At 30.2% G+C, this 15,055-nt stretch overlaps 1 protein-coding gene and 1 long non-coding RNA gene across 15 annotated transcripts in view; one reads left to right on the forward strand and one right to left on the reverse strand.

Moving 5' to 3' along the window:
- Positions 1–15,055, reverse strand: part of LOC130451859 (basement membrane-specific heparan sulfate proteoglycan core protein) — a 243,593-nt gene that overhangs the window by 111,696 nt on the left and 116,842 nt on the right. The window lies entirely within an intron of this gene.
- On the forward strand, positions 10,692–11,856 carry LOC130451860 (uncharacterized). Its single transcript, XR_008910800.1, has 2 exons — positions 10,692–11,764; positions 11,827–11,856. It is a non-coding gene; the product is annotated as an uncharacterized LOC130451860 (long non-coding RNA).

The raw sequence follows: 15,055 nt of genomic DNA on the forward strand, positions 1-15,055 counted from the left end.
CTTTTTACTTTCTAGATATACAATACATCCACATTCACAACTTCATGCCTAAGAATAGTTAAATGTCTTAGCAACAGTCAATTCAATCACATTATGAAGTGATTTCTATATTTAAAATCTTTTATTCTGTCCGTGTCACTTTTCAGTCTATATGCAAATCGTTCGAGACCTTGAAACTATCGGGAACGTTTATTTACATTAGATTTTTCACTAAAAATAAACCAGTAAACAAATTTCATAATTTAATATGTAATGTATCTCACCTTCTGGCATAATTCCAGGAAAGTAGTAAGAGAAGTAACATTAAAATTGTTATCATTCCGATAATAACAATAAACAGATCATCCACTTTTTCAAATTCCAATTATAATTTCTTTAAATTTATGAGTGAGATGAGCAGATTCAAGATTGTTATTTATGTTAGTTTTATACAAACTGCCTGTTGAACACCTACTCACAAAAAATCATCCTACAATATTTGCCAGATTAATTTAGAATGTTTGAAAATATTTATTGAGGTATAAGGAGGTATTCAATGGAAATGAGAGATCATGACAAATGACAAATTGGGAATGTATACAAAAAATTAACAAGATTTTTCATCAACAATAATGGTATTCTATTATGAAGCTATAGAAAAGGAAAAAGATTGTGGAATGTGGAGCATAAAATAATGCTTACAATTTAACGCATTATGGACCGCACCTAATTGGTTGAACGGCATATGCCCCGCGCCACCATAGGTTAAGTTAGGTTAGGTTGAAAGATAGATATGCGGTGCTAATATTTGCAGTTTCAGTAATCCTAAGAGAAAATTTCATTATATTTCCAATGTTGATTTGTGTTTGAGAAGTAAATAATTTTACGTTTCTGATTTTTTTATTTTGATAACCGTGTGATGTCAGAATTCTTAATTACTTACTAAATAATAAATATATACTTGATGTCTTGAAATGCATTTATTTCATTTTACTAACACCTGTTTCATTTTCGCTGTAGACACAGAGCGGTCTACTGTAAGGCCGACCAATCAGCCTTCGGACAGTTGACGATTTGAAAATTGTAAGATTGTGATTTAAAATTTTTTCTTTACGATAGATTACTATCTATCGAAAAATAATGCGTTTAATTGTGAGCAATATATTACGGTTTACAATCTTTCGACAGTTCGACAATCTCCCGAGATTATAATCTAACGTTATTTACAATTTTAGGGTGACATAAATAAAAGTTATTGAATTGCATGCAGTCTATTTAAATGTTGTAGACCAGAATATTCATTATAGGTATAAGAAATTTGTAATCTTTTATTAAATCTTGATAACAGCTGTATCAAGATGTTAAAAATGCCAGACGACGAAGTCAACTGAACTGAATTTTATTCAATAAATTCAGTCAAATCACAATGACATAATAAGAATGAAATATACATTTCTAACGATCCAATTGAACTGAGCCAGAACAGGATATCTTTACATTAGAAAAATTGCGGATAACTCCAAAAGTTATTGTATTTTCCATCTATATTAAGCGTCATATTCCAATAAAAAACTTCGAAACTGTTAATTGATTGATCGGATGACCCTAATGTTATATGGGATTCAATGGTGTGTTTGAGATTATTTATTGAGTGGTACGGTTACATCATCATAAAATTAATACTGACCAGCTGCAACTGAAATAATAGATAGTAAAGATGTTTGCGAAATAATTATACCAGGAAGACAGAGTCAAAATGAGGAATCAAGTAAGCGACTGAACTGAAAAGAATTAGTAAAAGAAACATTTTATTGCTCTGAAAAATGCATTTGGCAGGGCTTATATGATCAGTACATAGGGTAGTTCAGAAATTGAACATATTACTATTATTTTCTAACATATTATTTTGGTAGGTCAATGTGAAGCTAAAGCTATTATTTTTTTATATTTTTTAGGTTGGTGAGGCTTGCGATTTTTGTACGTTTTGACTTTGGACTTTGAAAATAGCTTATTGGTTTTGAAATTCTGTATAAAATCCGTGTTATTAAATAAAATCTGTTCTACAACTAAAGATTGAAGTGGATGGAATTTCACATTTCCACCGAAAACAAAACGCAACGCTCAGAAACTGTGTTAAAAACCAGTGATATGTAATCCATCTGTTGCCGGTTGCGAAAAACCCTTATGAAAACATTTCTTTTTTCATTATAGCTGATCGCCAAATTTCTCTAGGATCATTTCTATCAAATTAGTTGAAGCGTAAATATTTTTTGATGTTCCTAAACATTCCTTTAGTATTTAATTTTATTTTGTCGGTCTTTAGCTTTGACTCATTAATTAAAAAAAAAAAAAAATTAAATACTGAAATTATATATGAACGTTTCGTCGATGTCGTGTGTGACTCTTATCATAGAAAACGCTGTTATCTCTACCTGAGATCGAAATATCGGAGCACAAGCCTTGTTCATCGACTACAGTACATTCTGTGTTTCATTTTTATAATGATTGAAGCTATCTCACTCAATTTTTGCGTTTATCTATACCACAAGTACAAAAATAAGTAGTTTGTAGTGAATTTTGAATAATATTGTAAACATAAAACTTTTTAAAAATTTATCTAGTACTATTCTGGAAAGTTAAAATGAGAAATGCAATTTACCTACTTACGTTTCCAATAAATTCGAGATAACAATAGAGGTTATAGGTCTTTCAATAAGATATTATATATTTTAACGAGGTGATCTCACTTAGTGTCAAACAATTATCTGAATCATTTTTGTTTTTCTTAAAGCATATGTTACGAAACAAAGATAATAAAATTAAGTAATTGCCATAAAGATAAATTTGCTGCTTTCAAATATTTGCAGCGTACAGTAGCAAATTTTATAATATCAAATCAATTAATACAAAAGTACCGACTGTGAAATTGTTTAGATACATTTTACAGTTTTATAAACAAACATGTTTTAATAATAACTTGTTAAATTATTATTACCCATAAAATTGTATGATAATGTTATAAAGTATTTCGGGAGAATTACGCAAAAATCTACGGTATAAAATGGATGCAGAAATTCTCTCTATAACTGCTTTTATAATTTCGTAATGTGTGTATCTTAAATCTTTCAGGTCATGAACATTTGAGATTTGAGTTGCTGTCTATTAAGAAAATATCTGAATTTGCTATTATAAATACTACTAATATCGGAATCTTCTGTAGAAATACCACATTTTCAGTTTATTTCAAATTAAATGAATATCACTGTTTTATATATTTTGACATTTACACCGAATATATATAATATATATATATATATATATATATATATATATATATATATATATATATATAATGAGTATATAATGAGTAGTTTTTTATTGGGAACGTAGCAAGAAAACACCAAAGTGGACTAACTTTAATATATTTTCCGAGCTTTCGAATACTTATGTATAAATATATAACAATAATAAAAATTTTCTTACAATATCTTTTGAAACGAATTTTATATAATTCATTCGACATTCACATTCATTAGTTCTTTAAATCTAAAAGTGTTAGCAGAAATGCTCAGGTCACATGTTTTATTCATCCATTCTTACTCTACGACCAATGAGTATCAAAGTTCTGATAGTTTTTGTTATGTTTGTGGTCAGTTTATGTTTTTAAAGAAGAGATAAAGAAGAGAAATTTTCAAAAAATAGCAGGGGAGTACTGTTATTGTACTGATATATGAAAATGTTTAAAGGGTTATTTTCCCATCAATTTTGTTTATACCAAGTTAACCAAGTTTCTTCAGTAATAAAGTATTTCTAGAATCAGAGGTGACAGAGCAATTTTATTAAACTTTCTGGCTAATTGGTAAACGATAATCAAAAACTTTTGGCAGAGATATGAAAACCGTGTACAAACTAGTGATATGAGTTTATACCAATTGATTAATGTATTTCTTTTTCTGTAATGATTTCCATTGGTACTTCAACCGATATCTAATAACTTCGAAAATATTATATTAATAACTGCTTGATAACGATGCTAGCATCCTAGTATAATGGTAGCTTAAGTCGTAAGTAGTGTTCTTTTCTAACGCATACGTTGATATTTTCAAGGTTAGAAAAAGAACATGAGGAATATAAGGATTGAAAAAATATCCGTCCAGAATACTTGCGCAGTCGGTCGCAGAAAAGAAAACTATAATCTGGGGGGTATTTTTACCAAAATGATATGTTCGATAATCGATTAATAAAATATTAAGTTGCTAATATCGATTTTTATTGTGTGTGTGTGTGTGTGTGTGTGTGTGTGTGTGTGTGTGTGGAGTACTAGTTAATGAACACACATCAATACAGTCGAGAATATTGACATTTGCCAGATATCGAACTCGATATATATGAAAAACGGCATTTATTCCTAGTTCTGATGACTGCGCAACTCAAGCTACTCAAACTAAATTGAAATATTTCCAAATAACTGAAATGTTATTGATAGAATGTGTTCTTCTGTCAAAATAATAATGTAATATTTTGAATAAAATCGTTCGTCTAAAATTAGCTAAGATTGAGTCAGCAGCATTCTCAGTGATCCCAAATATTTGGCACGATTTTGTAAAATGTGAATTTTAACACCAATCGTAAATTTTATTAGTATTTACAGAAGTATATTTTATGCTTTCAGTTATAGAAAAAAATTGGATATAAAAACAATAAATTTGAGATCAGATTTTTAAATTTTAAAAATAGTATTTTTAGTATCAATTAAAACAAATCCGTCTTTATTTATGAATCATAAAATAAAGAAAAAAATGTCACGATTTAAATGTCGATTATTAATGTAGTACAAGCGGTGGATGAAGTTTCAAACTGCTAACTTACTTCCTCAATTGAAATAATACAACTTAAAAGTTCCTACAGAAAAAAAGTATTTATGAGATTTTATTTATTCATATATTATTGTAGATGTACACTACATCTCAAGATCAATTGTCCTCTCTCCTATAATCAGTTTACGTTCTCATATTTCTAGTTTATTTTGTTCTTTTTTGTTCATTGTCCAAGATTAACATTCGTAAGTAACTAGTAATTTTATTATAGTTTAGTTCATACATTTTTTGATTTTAACTCTTTTTTCCATTTCCATTCTGTAACTATTATATTTTCAAGTTCTTTCCTGGATCTCGCCATGAGTACCATGTTTTCCGGCAAATGTTAGACGTTTATATTTATTTCTTTATATCAAACCTTGGGCTTTTATACCACTTTCTTTTAGTATGACTTCGTGAACTAAGGTTTCACAGAATTAATCTAATAAGGGACAGGGGGCCATATTTTCCATTATAATGAATTTGTTGGAAGTACTGCTGTCCAAAATTACTTTGGTCCCGGTTTTTCGTATCGTCATTTCCACCAGTCTTCTCAATTTATCTGGGATATTTAATTTTTCCATTGCCTCATACCTTTTTTATTTTGTTCATAAGCATGCTCTTGAAGTTATTTCATAATAAAAATGTCGTCTGTTGCCGATCACCCTGCTTTAAAGCCTCCTTTTTTACACGCCATACTTGTGTCAACAAGAACCAATTTTTTTCTATTTAAGTCGTCGCCTTCATATTTTAAAATTTCTATTAGAATATTGTTGTCTCCTGCACTCTCATTATTCTTCATTTTAAGCAATCTGCCACTTTCTCTTTTGTTGGTAGAGTTATGACCTCTTCACTAATTTCTTCCTCTGAACCTTTGTGATTTTCATTAGTTTTCTGTGCGAATCGATTTATTTTCTCATTTTTATCCCCTATTCAATTTTCCCTTTGAGGTCTTTTCTATACTACAGCAAGGGTCAATTCATAACGTTATGTCATGAATATACATTGGGAAGAATTTCAAGTTTGTATTCCTGATATTTCTGAATAATAAAGTTTTCTTTAAATAAAACTCTTATTTTCAAATATACCAAACAATACCCTAAACGAAAAAAGAGACGATTCGACAAATGAAATATTACGATGCAACAAACAATCAACAATAAAATAAATTATTACAACCGTTGTTTAGTTGTCGTGTTCTCGAGTTGACTTCTCGTACCAGTTAGTATCTTTATACGCAACATTTTACAAGAATATTTAAGAGGTTGCGTTTCATTTTGCTCAGTTATTCATTTTTGCAGGGGTGGATATTTCAAAGAGGGAAATTTTGTTTAAAAATATTAAACAATTTTCCGTTCCAACAAATTTCATTCAGTATTATTGGACGTCGTTTTCCAGGCACTTAACTATCCAATGTCTCTATTAATAGACACTCTTTCATTTCAGTTCACATCATCAATCAACTTTACACCAGACATTCAATACCGTTAATGAAAAGAATTAGAACATTTATGGATTCCTTCCCACGTAGGTATTAAAGATGTCAGATGTATGGAGCAACTAGGTAAGAGAATTGGAAAAAGTAGTTCTGCATAATGTGAAACTGTTGTTTTAAGATTATGGCATAATAAATGGCATCTGTCTACATCGGAATATCATCAATCGATGTGACTGTATATATACAAAAAAATATTGTTACTATGATTTTATTTAACAGTTACACAAGCTTTTTGTGTGACTTTTATTAATATATACGTTAGTGATAATTATAGAATTAGGACAGAATTGTTTATCACTTTTACTAATTTAAGCTATAAATATAAACAAAATGTTTATTTAATTCCGTTAGTCACTCGGTCGAACAAAAAGCCTACTAATGAAGCATTTGGTAATAATGCAATTGATATCAACAATTTAATATCAACACTTCGATATCAACTGCCATTATTAACACTCCAAAATGAAAAATATAAACGAAATTGACGAACAAATCTGGAAGTATTGATAAACTTTCAGAACCATTTGTATTAATAGCTTCATAGTAGGTACGCGTAACTATTTAATAATCCTAGATACTGTATCTAGAAATGCTATACGATTTAATTTTGTTATCTAATTTGAATCTGTCACTTTTTCAAACTGATCTACAATGTCATTAGTTATGGACAATGGGCTCATTTAAGTTCGTGGGATTCAATTTTTATGTTCTATTTTAATAAATAATGTTTCTTCGCGTTTATATTTACTTATGATAGTTTCCTCCGCAGCCATCAATACAAAGTACTTTGTATTTTAGGGAATTTTCACATTACTATTATTTAATTAATTCCGGAGTATAATTTCGGCATAGTTGTGCCATTCTACATCCAAATAGGCGGGAACCAAATCCACTACAAATTATAGCCGTAAGTCAAAATTCTTTTTGTAAACGACTCAATAAGTCACTTCATCTATTGCTCATATATTCTTTCAAATAGTATCACTTAGATGGATTCCGTTATAAAATATAATTTATGTACAATGGAGTGGTCGATGAAAATTAAATTTTTGCAACGCCCTCTAAAAACCTTGTTTTTGATGAAAAAACACTGGTATTTTTTTTATTACAAAACAACACCTACCTCTACACGATCTAAGTTAATTTTTCAAGAAGTTTTTTCAAGAAAAAACAATTTTATTCGAAATACAAATATTTATAGAACTCAAATTGATTAAAATACCAATAGATAAAAATCTAAATACAAAAATTCTCCTAGTTGATTTAGTCTATTAAATGAAATGAAATATATTCAAAATGATATTCTCATTTTAAAATTACAATAGTAACAAATGTTGTTTTAAAATTTAGATTTCTTCACTCAATGCCTCGAGTAAGCTTTCTTTCGTATTTTTAATAGCTTCTCTTCTATAACCATCTGAGATTTGAGTGACGAATTATTTCATATTTTGTGAACAAATCGTTATACTCTTGCATTAGTTTTATTAACTTAGATCATGTAACGCACGTTTTGTTTTGAATTAAAAAAATCACAGTGATTTTTCAACAAAAAGGAGGTTTTTAGAGGGCGTTGCAAAAAAATTAATTTTTAACGATCACACAGTAATAGACCCATATCTGAGCTTTCTTTTTGGCCACTGGCTGTATAAGTATTCAAGAGGTACCGATTCTATTTTTATTATTCCGTAATTCCGGACAGGCTCCTCAATGTAAAAATAAATTGAACATTGTTGCAGAGCACAGTTTAACTTCTGTAGATCCTTCAATTCAAAATTCACCTACAAAATGATTGCGATGGAGCACCGGCTGTGAGAAACAATATGAAGACGTTCAAGCATTAATTAAAAAATTCGCTCACTACCTGCATTGCTATGCACACCAGTTAAATCTTACTATGTCTGAATCGTTTACGTTGTTATTACGTTGTTATGTTATTCCAAATTTTGATGAAGAACTATTAGGAAATAATCTGTCTGTTATTTATTCAAGAAATTATAGCAGCGCATTGAAAGGCCCACTACGACTTCTAAAATTTTTAATAAAAAAACATCTAGCAGATACAACATCAGAAGCCGAACGAATCAAAACTTTTCTCACAAATTCAATTAACTATACTTGGTTCAATATCTCTATCTATTGATATAATGAAAATACCACTACAATCAGTACTTTGGAAGGTAGTGGGAAAGTACTTGAGTAAATTTGCGTAAAATCATGCAAATATTATTTTGTGACACTATGTATTTATTAATAACTGCGCCCTTTAGCAGTAAAATAGTGAATTGAGATATCCACTCCAAATAAAATACTGAATTATATTTTTTTCTAGAAAAATGTACGCTACTGTTATTCACCGACTTGATTTCAACCTATTGCTATTGTTTGTAATTTGGTATGAATAAAATCTTCGCGTTGAAAATGAAATCCCTTCACGGAACCCAGTTTTTTATTAAGGTATATTCCGCCGTCAATGTTTAATTTGAGATGAATGTTTTTTCTTCAGTTTCTGTATTTTTATGTTTCTTTACATACAACAGAAACGTATTCGCTAAAAGACATTGGCTATAAATTGAGATGAAAAATTAGATTACCAGAATAGAAGAAAGAAATGTATGATGATATTTTTATCGATCTATTAAACAATAATAAATTCATTTAAATTTTTGCTATACCAACAATGGTAAATTTGAAGCGGATAATCTATTTATACTGAGAAAACTACATTTTGCTGTTAATTAAATAGTTGTTTGTTTCTTCACCAAATATGAGTAATGGCATTTTCGTGAATTTATCCAATTCGCATACTCAAATGTAGGAACATAATAAATCAGATTTAAGTTTGAAAAACTTACCTCTACAGTTGAAATAAACATAAATCTAAATGGAAGTACATACCTGGAACAAAACAAAAAGCGATTAGTTTAAATTTCCAATTTTCGTTATGATTTCGTAATATCAGAAGCAATATCCGATTATTAAAATATGACAAAATGAAATTTGTAATTTCCAAACGTACTATGGTTACAAGAATAAGATAATGATATTAGAAGGCAAAGAAAATTTGAACCAACGAAGAATTCCAACTATTATTGCGAAGATTGATGAATGGATAATTATCAAAATTGACGTGTAAAAGGTAGACAAAATAAAGAAATACATGTACTGGAAAATTACGAAATTCAAAAATTTTAATCATTCAGCGATTTGCATTATCCTCTTCCACCTCTAACAATGTACATAGGTTGTTGAATGAGTTTAGTAATTCTATTCGAAAACCCGACTTTATGGTTTTAAAGAGATTTTACTGTTTTAATTTGTGGATTCCATCCCTGTTGAAATACGCATCCATGAACGCTATTACTTCTTCGTTTAATGGTAATAAATTATTCGAGTTGTGAAAAAATCAAGTCCAAGAAAGTGAATCTGTCAAATAGGGTGGATGTTGCGACACTTTATACTTTAATTCAGAGATTTTCATCGTAGCTTCTTAAGCGCTGTTTCAGGGGGTATGTTATTATGTTAACTGTTATTTTTTTCATGTGTAAACCATATCATATGTCAAGAGTTCTCGCTTTATCTGCTTGTTTTGGTTCAGGATAATGGTGGTCTCGTCTACATGGCACATAATCATGTCAACTTTGTTTCTTTCTTTAGCCAAAATATAGCTGTCTAATGAGATTCCGAGGGCTACCACAAAATCTCTCTTGCGTAGTCATAACCTTGAATTATAACGTACGATTTCCAGATTCCATAATTTTTATTGTAATTTTTTGTCCTCAAAAATTACCTACAAATAAAGCTCAGAGTATATAACACTCACCAAGGGAGAGAGTCCGAAAATAAATCGAAGTTAAAGTATATTGAATATGAAAAATCAGATATTTCAATTTTTATTAAAAAATAGATATGAGAAAAAAGGTTTTAATAGCAATTATGGAATCTTAAGTAGACAAACGTGCATGGAATATTCTGTGGAAGTTAACAATCGCTAAAGTAATATTACATTTTATTAGTAGATCGCGTGCCGAACAATTTCTGTTGTCTTCGGTTTTAATTTATTATTGTTTGTTTAATACTTATGGACATTTTAAATGAATTGGAATATGAAACTCGAATCTAATGTCGATTACTTTTAATTTATTGCGCTTGAAATGACAATAAGGAAGCTATGTGTATAATTTTATAGTTACGATGACTTGCAGCTACAAATAGAACTTGAAAATATACTTTTAAATACAATTAAATTATTTTCAATGTATACGAAATTGTTATCTCAAAATTTCGCAAACAAATGGAGAGGGAATGCTTATAAAGTGATATCATGTAATGAGATGTTCAGTACGTTACAGTCTATACATTTTAGTGTAAGTTTACCCAGTCAAATAATACGAGGGTTGCTACTTAAGTTTTGAAATATGGCAAAACTGATGTGAATATGCTAAATCTAATATTGCCAACATAAAGTTTGATATTTTTAATGGTGAACGTACTCAGTTGTAATACGAGTGCTATTTGAGTTAGGTTAGATTGGTAAAAAAAAAATTCTTGCGATGACTTCAGACGTAGATTAAACCAACTGCAGTGTGCCGATCAATTCGCCTCGACCTATAGTGATGAAACACCATCTCGAGCCATCGTGTTTCGCTGGTATTCCGAATTCAATCGTAATTGCATTTCGCTACAGTGAAGTTCGTCCAAAATCGGCTGTTATGCCAGAAAACATAGACATACTTAGCAGTAGGTCCACTCCATGAAGCACTTCCAAGCAAATGGTCTCCTGTTTCTCCGGAATTACTGGACATGTCTTTTACATTTTTGAACAGTCAAAACATCGAATTGATAGATCATCTGCCGTACAGTCTTTGTTTCACACCCAATGATTTCGTCTTATTCTCGCAGATCAAAAATAAGTTCAAAAATTTCTTGCGATGACTTCAGATGTAGATTAAACCAACTGCAGTGTGCTTCATCATCAACTCGCCTCGACTTCTAGTGATGAAACACCATCTCGAGCCATCGTGTTTCGCTGGTATGCCAGAAAACGTTGTGCGTAAACTGATATTGCAAGATCGTCAGGTGATGTAGCGTGAGATTGAGGCATACTTAGCAGTAGGTCCACTCGGATACATTCAATATTACATGAACATTTCGCTATGATTTGTATGCGTTGTATTATTGTACTAAAGTTATTCGCGCATGAAGCACTTCCAAGCAAATGGTATCCTTTTTCTCCGGAATTACTGGACATGTCTTTTACATCAACGTAGAACATTTTTGAACAGTCAAATCATCGAATTGATAGGTCATTCCGAGGTCAATGTTTTTCTACACCTGCGCGTTCAAATCACATGTTTCGAATGTACCCCAATCAAAAAGGAAATAATGCTTCAACAAACGATTCAAACGGATGCAAAAGTGTTTTGATTTTAATGTAGGATATTTTGAAAAACAATAAATCCATATTCAATTGTAAATACTACGATTCATTTTTAGTTTCAAAGAGAATAAACGGCGCATCGAAAATTGTGATGAGTGTTTGGCCAGTATCAGAGTTTGCATCTTAAAGGTCGCCTCAGAGGACAAGTGTTAATCGTTAAGTTATCGGAAACATGATGTAAACTATTTTCATCGCTATAGAATTAAATGTTGACGTTAAAACAGTTTCGATCTATCCACGTAAGGCTAGATACCGATTTTTGCGCTCCACATGAATCAACATTGAAAATTTCCATTTGTGAATTCGTGCTGAGAGATCGGAGTAATTTCACAAAAAGTTTTTGGAGGCATTGAAGCCGGCAATTGAAAAAAAAATTACCAGAATGGATCAATAGAAAGGGTGTAGCGCTAGACCACACAAATCATAGTGACTCATCAAAAATTTAGAATCATTGAGAAGTTTTGGTGCAGGCCATGACCTCGTCTAGCTAGACTATCATTCATTTTTTAAAATCTCTACTCGACTTAGTCTTTCAAGATCTATACACTTTTGCATAAAATTTAACCTCTTTGAAGAGTTCATTTGGTTCTTCGAGCGATCAAAATCAATGTAGTAGCAGTTAGTCTGTTATTAATTAGTAAGGACAAGAAGAAATAATTTGAACTGTAAGGTGAGAGAGATCATAAAAAATTTGCAGTGGTATAGGGTGGTTTTACTGGAAAAATATCGGTATTCATAAATTAAAAAATAATAAAACTCCATCAAACAATTCCGTGATGAAAACTGAAAAGTGGTTTTGAACATAATTTCTATTACCGTTCTGATTTCGTGTGCAATAATGGCACGCTATCTATTTAAGAATAGAAAATTACATTTGCACAAATCATGCCGATAAAACTTAATGTTATGGTTCCATTAATATCTGTCAATTCGTATGGGATTGAGCAGATTTGTTATTAATATATTAAAAACTAAATTTATACTTTCCCAAAAAATTGAGCCGTCAAGAGAAAATGAGTTTCATTTATCAATAACTTGAATAAAGAAACTAAATAAACTTAATTTCTTTTTTTAATTATTAGACCTTCTTATACAGGGTTAGAATTCGTAAGCCCTTGTATCAAGTTTATTAAACAGTTTGCTCTCAACATTTTTCTCAGAATTTTCATACTTTTCATAATTACAATTATAATACTACGATAAAAATTTTGACACTTTGTTGCTAACTTTCTCATTACCCTTCCGTGAATTTATTATATATCAAATAATATTTCTTTTAATTGCCGTTCGTTAGATCTGCGTAATTATCAAATTTATACTGAGTATACCTCTTCTAAAAAATCAATAAAGTAAACAAATATTCAATTTTAAAAATCGAGCTACTTTGCTTTCCAGGAGCATGTTTTATTCCAATGTGAAACTATACTTTTATGGCAACCATGCAACACACATTTTCTAGCTTTTGTCGTTTGTGTGATATTCAGATGTTTCCATATTTAATAATATAATATATGGGGTTTCTTGTAATAACTATTAATCATAAAAAGACCTGAACGATTAGAGCGAAGTTTATAGTTCTATTTAATAAATTTGAGTTGATAGTTACACAATAACTTGATGAAACCTCTTACTCTCCCAAGCCTGATTTCACTAATTAGAAGTTCTTTATTCTAACTCTGCCCAAGAAAAATCACCTTGTTCGGTTATTTTTACAAGTACAATACTTAAAATACGATTTCTAAGCTAATTCACTAAACTGAGGATGTTTTATACACAATGATTATGCTACTCTTAAATATAGCAACATACAACAGTTTATTGTACATATTTCCCATTCAAAGACCCTCTAGTAAACATTTTAATATTATCTAGTTCGTTCGTTCCTTGGTAACAATGAGAGAAATATTTAAGACGGCTGTCAACTGAAGTACATCTGTTCTTCAGATCCGCCCTCTCAAGTTAACAAAATATGTGGTTTGTTGTTATTGTCTGTTACTCCTACAAATCGCAACAATAGTTAACCTCGGTTTACTTATATATATTTCTGATATTATATTATGGTAGATAGAATTACTTTTCAAGGACACTAAGGGCAAAATGGAACCAAGGTTTGTGAAAGAATTGTGAAACTATACTAATTGGATATTCCTGCATTACATTTTGCTAGTTGAAAACATGTTTGTCTGAATGATGGAAACGACAAATTTCGAGATGAATAGAATAAATGAAGGGACATTATTAATAATGTTAACCAAAAAATCACGCATATACAATACCAGTAATTTAATAGAGAAATTAAAAGTGGAAATGGGAAAGTATGAATAGATCCACAATCGAAATGAATTTCGGAATTTATAGAAAAATAAATAGTATTAGAAAGGGTGACAATATTTTCAAATTCAGTTCATAGAAAATACCAATAATTTTTTTCCACGGAATTATATGGAAAAGATCAAGAACATCCAAAGATTTGTGTGGAAATAACTAAAAATTTTTACACAAAAAGAATAGAAAATAATTTTTTCGAGAAAAGTGTCTAAAGGACAAAAATATTTTTAAGAGAAATATTAGGTGAATTTTATGGATTGAATTGTCTAAAAAATACACGAGAAAGGCTGAATAATATTACGAAAAAATTAATAATACTTCTTTAGTGTTTCTTGGTTTATATCAAATTTATTACAGAATGTTTTTGAAGAGTGAGTATAATCTATGATTTCGTGTTCTTTTGTTAATATGAAGCTACAGAATGGACAATTTGAGAGGAATTAATGTAAGTCTATAGCCGAATTAAAAGTTGTCTAATTGAGTAAGTTGTGTTCAATTTAGAAAAGATTGTTGTTACCGTCGAATTCTGACCAAAAATTTTGCGATTTCTAGGATTGCCTTCTGGTACTTTCCCTGTTAACTAAGTCGACCCGTGTACAAACGACATTTACTATCTATCAGAAGGCAACGGAAAACCACCCTTGATAACCTATGGAAAATTTAGAGCATGAAACAGATAGAGGTAAGATCGCCGATTATGAACATGGCACAAGGAGATGAAATGATTCCCTTGTGGAACTAGATAAAATAATTTTTCTTAGTATGCAATGTGAGGCATTTGAAGAATCTGCTTCGCGTATAGCAATACAGAGGTGGACAAGAATATTTGGATGTATTTGAAATGAAATGAAGTGTTGTTTAAAAGTTAGCGGATCCTACGCTGATTTCAAATTTGGAACCGTCTGTGAAAATTAGCTAGTGTTGTTTGTTCATAATTCAGATTGACGAGTTGTGAGA

Source organism: Diorhabda sublineata, chromosome X (assembly GCF_026230105.1).
Source record: "Diorhabda sublineata isolate icDioSubl1.1 chromosome X, icDioSubl1.1, whole genome shotgun sequence".
Classification (NCBI taxonomy): domain Eukaryota; kingdom Metazoa; phylum Arthropoda; class Insecta; order Coleoptera; family Chrysomelidae; genus Diorhabda; species Diorhabda sublineata.